A 7,701-nucleotide genomic window follows, 5' to 3' on the forward strand; every position below is an offset into this window, starting at 1 on the left:
CTAACCACTGGACCTCCAGGGAATTCCCCCCCATTTTGATTTCCATAAGCAGTGAATGAGAGTTCCTGTTGCCCAACATTCTCGTCAGCATTTGCTATTGTCAGTGTTTTGGATTTTGCCCATTCTAATAGGTGTGTAGTGGTATCATATTATTGTTTTAATTTTCAATTCCCTAATGGCTTGTGATATGGAGCATCTTTTCATATACTTATTTGCTACCTGTATATCTTCTTTGATGAGGTGTCTGTTCAGATCTGTTGCCCATTTTTTAAGCATATTGTTCATTTTCTTGTTGAACTGTAAGTGTTCTTTGTATATTCTGATAGTAGTCTTTATCAGATGTGTCTTTGTGAATGTTTTCTTCACCTGGGGAACTTTTAAAATGTCAGACGATCAGGTCATATCTCAGACCCCTTCAGTCAGGATCTCTGAAGGTAGAATCCGGATATCAGTATTTTTTTAAAAAATGTTTATTTATTTATTTATTTTGGCTGCACTGGGTCTTAGTTGCGGCTTGTGGGATCTTTGTTGCGGCATGCAGACATCTTAGTTACGGCATGTATGCGGGATCTAGTTCCCTGACCAGGAATCAAACCCAGGCCCCCTGCATTGGGAGTGCGGAGTCTTACCCACTGGACCACCAAGGAAGTCCTCGGACATCAGTATTTTTTAAAGTCATTCTAATGTGTAGCCAAGGTTGAGAACCACTGACCTAAGTCAATACAATAATAATAATATTTAAATATAATTATAATGACACTATCATTATTATTATTGCTGCTTAATTTTCTTAGGCACTTATCATGTCCTGACACTCTTCTAAATATATTACAAGTATTAATTCATTATGGACATTAGCTACTTTGATGTACTATGTTGCCTTGGCCTGAGTTTTGTTTTCCTAATCTATAAGCCTAAGATAATAATAGAAACTAACCCCTCATAGAATAAATATATAAACAAGATAATGCATGTAAATGCCTACCACATATTAAACACTCAAAAGTGCCAGCTATTAATATTAATTACATTATTAGTTGTGCTCTCTAATATGGCATGCTAGGTCTGCTCCCTCTTCCATGGGACAGGTCACCACAATTAAAGACAGCAGTCATGATTCCACGTCCTTTTTTCTCCAGGCAAAGTAAGTCTAGTTCCTTCAACAGCTTTACCCTCCTTGGTCATGGTCCAGTTTCTCCTAAAATTCTTTAACTTATTCCTAAGTCTAAAACTGTGCTTTAAAGGTGGTCAGACCAGGACGAGGAGAAGTCTTCTGTTGCATTGGGTTGGGAGGGTGGTAGTCACATCACTCTTTAGGCTCATACAGAGTCTGCAGTAAACTAAAGCCCTTACTTCTTGCTACCTGAACTGCCAAGCCAGCTTTTCTTCAGTCTTTTAATTTAGTGGTTAATATTTTTGTCCTTAATGTTTAGACTTATTAAATTTCGTCTTGTTGATTCTGCATCAGTACTGCATCCTGTGGCAATCTCTTTGAATCCCAATTGGGTAGTGAAATGTATCAGCCATCCTTCCAAATTCTTTGTTAGTAGTTGATTAGATAAAGGTGCGACAGAACTTGGCCAAAGCAAAGGCACTGGTGTGTCACAAACCTTTCACCAAGCAGTTTTTTATGCATTAAGTAACATTCTCTTGATGTAGTTGTTCAGGTAACTATGACTTTACCTAACAGTATTTATCACCTGACCCACTTACATCCTTCTTAGCAATAAGAATTTTAACATACTTTTTTTTTAAAAAGTGACAATACTAAGAAAATGAAAACCAAAATTGAGTCTTGTAGTACAGAATGAACATATTTGTATCCAAGATTTTAAAGGAAATGTTGTCAATTGCCTTCTTGAAATCCACTTATTTCAACTATGACATCCCAATAATAACATTTGGGGAAGTTGGGTAAAGTATATATGTAGGAAGTCTTTTTATTTTTTTTTGCAATTTTTTTGTGTTTGAACTTATTTCAAAATTGAAAGTTAAAAAAATAAGATAGTAAGTTTAGCTTGAGATGACTAATTCTTAGTATTGCTGTCTTCTAGGAATCATCCTTCTTTTCTAAAGATTTCAAAAATGATGTATTTATAAATATATTCTAAAATTTTGACAATTTTTTACAAGATTCAGTCTATCCATCATATGTCCCTTGGTAATGAAGACAGAAAACAAATAATAGTTGTAAAAGTTGTGTGATTTATGTTCCTAGTTAGTTGTTCTTTCTCCAAGGCTAAAAGAAAAGGTTGTTACTCTTCATTAGCATGCTCAGGTGCATAATAAGTACTTTATAACTTAGTTAAAGGAAAAGTAGGATCTGATTTATGAAAATTCATTCAATAGAAGACTTTCAAGAACCTAAGTTCTGTAAAGAAGTCTATTTTCTGGGACTTCCCTGGTGGCGCAGTGGTTAAGAATCCTCCTGCCAATGCATGGAACATGGGTTCGATCCCTAGTCCAGGAAGATCCCATATGCCTCAGAGTGACTAAGCCCTTGAGCCACAACTACTGAGCCTGCACTCTAGAGCCCACATACCACAACTGCTGAGCCTGTGCGCCACAACTACTGAAGCCCACGTGCCTAGAGCTCGTGCTCTGCAACAAGAGAAGCCACTGCAATAAGAAGCCCGTGCACTGCAACGAAGAGTAGCCCCCGCTCACCACAACTAGAGAAAGCCCACACACAGCAACGAATACACAAAACAGCCAAAAAAAATAAATTAATAAATTAATTTTTAAAAAAGAATTATAGGGGGCTTCCCTGGTGGTGCAGTGGTTGGGAGTCCGCCTGCCGATGCAGGGGACGCAGGTTTGTGTCCCGGTCCGGGAGGATCCCACATGCCGCGGAGCAGCTGAGCCATGGCCGCTGAGCCTGCGCGTCCGGAGCCTGTGCTCCGTGACGGGAGAGGCCACAACAGTGAGAGGCCCGCGTACCCAAAAAAAAAAAAGGAAAAAAAAAAATAAATAAATAAATAAATAAATAAATAATTATATTTTCTTATTAGATATTTTAAAAAGTGTGTTGGGGAAAAACATATAATAATTGTATAAATTTGAAGTTTCTCCTATATATTTGCTATTAAGGGATTATTGTTAATTGTTTTTAATGTGTGATAATGATATAATGGTTATATTACCAAAAAAAAAAACCAGTCCTTATTGCTTAGAGAAGCATACTAAAATATTTACAGATAAAATGATATGATGACTAGGATTTGCTACAAAATAGTTTGAGGGGATAGTGGGTAGAGTACAGATGAAACATAATTGGCCATGCACTGGGGATAACTATTGAATCTGGGTAATAAGTACATGGGGGTTCATTATACTAGTGTCTGTAGTTTTGTGTGTATTTGAAAATCTCATAATAAAAATGATTTTTTAAAAATATATGGGAGGTCTAAGAGGATAAAAGAAGCAATACTGACATTTTGAGATAATCTTATGGAAATGTTTCTTAATTTTAAGTTACAGCATCATTTAACCTTTTATCTATGGAGAGAGTGCTATAGTTATTTACTTAAGCTTTTTAAAACTCAATATAGTTCAAGTAAGTTTATTCTTATGTTTTTGTTATATAATAAATTAAAGAGGTAACATTATAGGGGATAATGAAAGGAACAGATATTTTTAAAATTAACTTACAAACACTTATACAGAGCTTACTATGTGTAGGCACCCTTTTAAGTGCTTTGTAATTACTAACTCATTTAATCCTCCTCACAACCCTACAAGGGAGATAATGTTATTTTCTCCATTTTACAGATGGGGAAATGAAGGCCTATAAAAGTTAAGTAATCTGTAAGATCACACAGCTGGTAAACAACAAAGGTGGATTTTGAATCCAGAAAGCCTGGCTGCAGAAGCTCTCTCTCTCTCACTGGGCTAAATGAACCCCCCCAACACACACACACCATGATAAAAAGAAATACACCTTGAGGCATTAAGCATATAGAAATTATAGCACGAGTGCAGAAAAATAAATACACCAGGATATTTACTGCAGCATTTTTATACTTACTGAATATTGGAAACTGCCTACATGTCCCATCAATAGCAAAGTGAACAAATCTGCCCAGATTCATTTAACCTGTGCAGATGTTTAAAAGGAGATTGACTTAGAAAAATGAAAAATATTTAAAATTAGAATAGAAAGTTACAGAATCATAAACATTAAGATCCCATTTTTAAATTCTATATATAATATGAATAAACATAACGTAAGAGGGACTTCTCTGGTGGTCCACTGGTTAAGAATCTGAGCTTCTGCTGCAGGGGGCCAAGGTTTTGATTCCTGGTTGGGGAACTAAGATCTGGCATGCTGCGCAGTGTGACCTAAATGAATGAATGAATGATACATCAAACTATTAAATGGTTTCCTCTGAAAAGTGAATCAGAAAAAAGGGAATAAGAGAGAGCACTTCGATTTTTATTTTATATTTCTTTTTAGTGTTTGAATTTCTTTTACAATCACTTTTGCAATTAAAAACATTTTTTAATGTAATACATATATACAGTGTAAAACTTGGGAAGTCCAATAGAATAAAAAGAAAAAACAATAATAATCACCTACCACCTTGAGGTCATTATTATTAACATTTTGATAACACTTCCATGACCTTTTTTCCTATACAGAAATATATACATACACAAAATCATACACATTATATATTGTGATTGTATTAAATAATATGAAATTAATGACAGTAAACAAGTTTTAAGCCCTTTTCTTGGACTTCTTACATCACCAGAGTCCAAAATTCATCTACCCAACACCATCGCAGCTCATGTGTTATTCAAGGAGTCCGTTTTATCCTTTTTATCAGCTAACTAAAGAAGCCTGAGGGCCAGACTTTGATTATCTGAGCTAGGAAAACTAGCTGCTTTCCTTCAGCCTTAAGGATTAAACTTATACTTTCAGAGATCAGTGTGTCTGCCATAGCAGATGAGTTAAAAAGGTGAGCAGTTATTCAAGTAAAGCTCCTTAGCAGAAAAATCCATCTAGGTCATTCAAACCCAAAGTACTTCCCTCGAGGTCATTTGCCAAAGCTTATCTGAATCCTTGTCTAAAACACCTTGGAAGGTAAATCAGAATTTAATATAAACTTGGAGCCCAGGAAATATGTTTGATTTACTAGGTAAATGCCAATGGCTTGATAATACCTGCAGACTGTATATATGTATTATTAATGTGAGAATGTGCATATGCTGAGGTAATCTAGAGATTAAGGCAGGCAGCTCCTTGACCAAGGAAATTAACCACCAAGCTTTCATGGAAATGATATCTGTTCTAGTTTTTCTTTGAAAATCATCATTAGATGATTTCAAGATTTTTTTATTATTCACTTTCTTTAGTTTTATATTCAATTTTTCTGATGTGTGCATCATATATATCATATATACATATACGTATATATTTAAATATATAAACTTTGTATATACACATGTGTGTACATTAAATATATGTATATATACTTTTAATAGTAGCTTTGTGGAAATATAATTCATATACAATTAATGCTTTTAAAGTGTACAGTTCAGTGGTTTTTATAACAGTCCCAAGGCCTTTTATTTTTTTTTTATACCTTTCATGCCGTGAATTCATAGGGAATGTGTTTCAGCAGTTCAGGCTCCTTTCCATTGGTTTTTACAAAGTTTGCTTCTCTGGGTGAAACAGGCTGGTGCTTTAGTTGAATCCAAGTACCACTGTCTTTGGCTTCCTTCTTTTTCTGATTATTTTCCTTCACATGTTTCAGGAAGCTATCTTGGCTCTTAAGAATGTTTAATACATTCAGTATATACGTTAATTCTCTTGGCAAGATTCTTGCCCTTAACTCGTTTGTTTACAACAATGCCAACAGCATGCTGGGTAATATAGTAGACTCTTCTAGTTTTGCCTTGGTAACATTTGTGGGGCATTCCTCTTTGAATAGTGCCCATTCCATTGAGGTTTACAATATCACCTTTTTTGTAGGTTTGCATGTATGTGGCCAAAGGACCAACAACATGTTTTCGAAAAGGCCTAGAGAACATAAAGAAGGTGCTTCTCTTCTTTCCATTTGTGTTCGTCATTTTGGTGAATGACTGGAAGATGGCAGTTCCAGCCAAAAGTGTCTTTTTTAATAATAGCCATCCTAGTGAGTGTGAAGTAGTATCTCATTGTGATTTTTATGTGCATTTTCCTAATGACTAATGATGTTGAGCATTTTTTATGTGCTTATTGGCTCTTCATATGCCTTCTTTGGAAAAAAATCTGTTCAGATTCTTCATGCATTTTAAGATTGGGTTTTTTCATTGTTGAGTTACGAGTTCTTTAAATATTCTGGATATAAGTCCCTTGTCAGATATAATTTGCAAATATAGTCTCCAATCCTGTGTGTTGCCTTTTCAGTTTCTTTTTTTTTTTTTTTCAGTTTCTTTTATTTTTTGGCTGTGTTGGGTCTTCATTGCTGCGTGTGGGCTTTCCCTAGTTGCAGCGAGCAGAGGCTACTCTTCGTTTCCGTGCGCGGGCTTCTCATTGCGGTGACTTCTCCTGTCGCGGAGCAGGGGGTCTAGGCACATGGGTTTCAGTAGTTGTGGCTCTTGGGCCCAGTAGTTGTACCAAACCCGTGTCCCTTGCATTGGCAGGCAGGTTCTTAACCACTGCGCCACCAGGGAAGTCCCACCTTTTCAGTTATTTTTTTCATTTTTATTTTTTTTGCGGTACGCGGGCCTATCACCGTTGTGGCCCCTCCCGCCGGGAAGCACAGGCTCCGGACGCGCAGGCCCAGCGGCCATGGCTCACGGGCCCAGCCGCTCCATGGCACGCGGGATCCTCCCGGACCGGGGCACGAACCCGTGTCCCCTGCATCAGCAGGTGGACTCCCAACCACTGCGCCACGAGGGAAGCCCAATTTTTTTTTTTATTAATTTATTTATTTTTGGTTGCGTTGGGTCTTTGTTGCTGCGCGTGGGCTTTCTCTAGTTGAGTCAAGTGGGGGCTACTCTTCATTGCGGTGCACAGGCTTCTCATTGTAGGGTCTTCTCTTGTTGCGGAGCACGGGCTCTAGGCACGTGGGCTTCAGTAGTTGTGGTGCGTGGGCTCAGTAGTTGTGGCTCTCGGGCTCCAGAGGACAGGCTCAGCAGTTGTGGTGCACAGGCTGAGTTGCTCTGCGGCATATGGGATCTTCCTGGACCAGGGCTCAAACCCATGTCCCCTGCATTGGCAGGCGGATTCTTAACCACTACCCCACCAGGGAAGTCCCTCAGTTTCTGGATGGTGTTTTGTGAAGCACAAAAGTTTAAAATTTTTATGAAGTCCAATTTATCTATTTTTTTCTTTTGTCACGTGTGCTTTCAGAATCTAAGAAACCATTGCTTAATTCAAGATCGTGGATATTTACATTTATGTTTTCTTCTAAAAGTTTTATAATTTAAGCTCTTACATTTAGGTTTATCATTTATTCTAAATTAATTTTTGTATATGTTGTGAGGTGGGAGTCCAACTTTATTCTTATTTGCACATGAATATCCAATTGTCTCAGCACTATTTGTTGAAAAGACTGTTAATTTCCCATGACTCGCCTTGGCACCTTTGTTGAAAATCAACTTACCATGAGTGTAAAGGTTTATCTGGACTCTCAATTATGTTTCATTGATCTGAATTTCTGTCCTTATTCCAGCACCACCCTGAGTTGCTTACTGTAGCTTTGTAGT

General features: G+C 37.2%; 1 pseudogene; it reads right to left on the reverse strand.

Annotated features, from left to right (window-relative positions):
• Positions 1 to 4,527: 4,527 nt before the first annotated feature.
• On the reverse strand, positions 4,528 to 6,407 carry LOC125963665 (60S ribosomal protein L21-like; annotated as a pseudogene).
• Between the last annotated feature and the right edge of the window lie 1,294 nt (positions 6,408 to 7,701).

Source organism: Orcinus orca, chromosome 2, assembly GCF_937001465.1.
Source record: "Orcinus orca chromosome 2, mOrcOrc1.1, whole genome shotgun sequence".
Lineage (NCBI taxonomy): Eukaryota > Metazoa > Chordata > Mammalia > Artiodactyla > Delphinidae > Orcinus > Orcinus orca.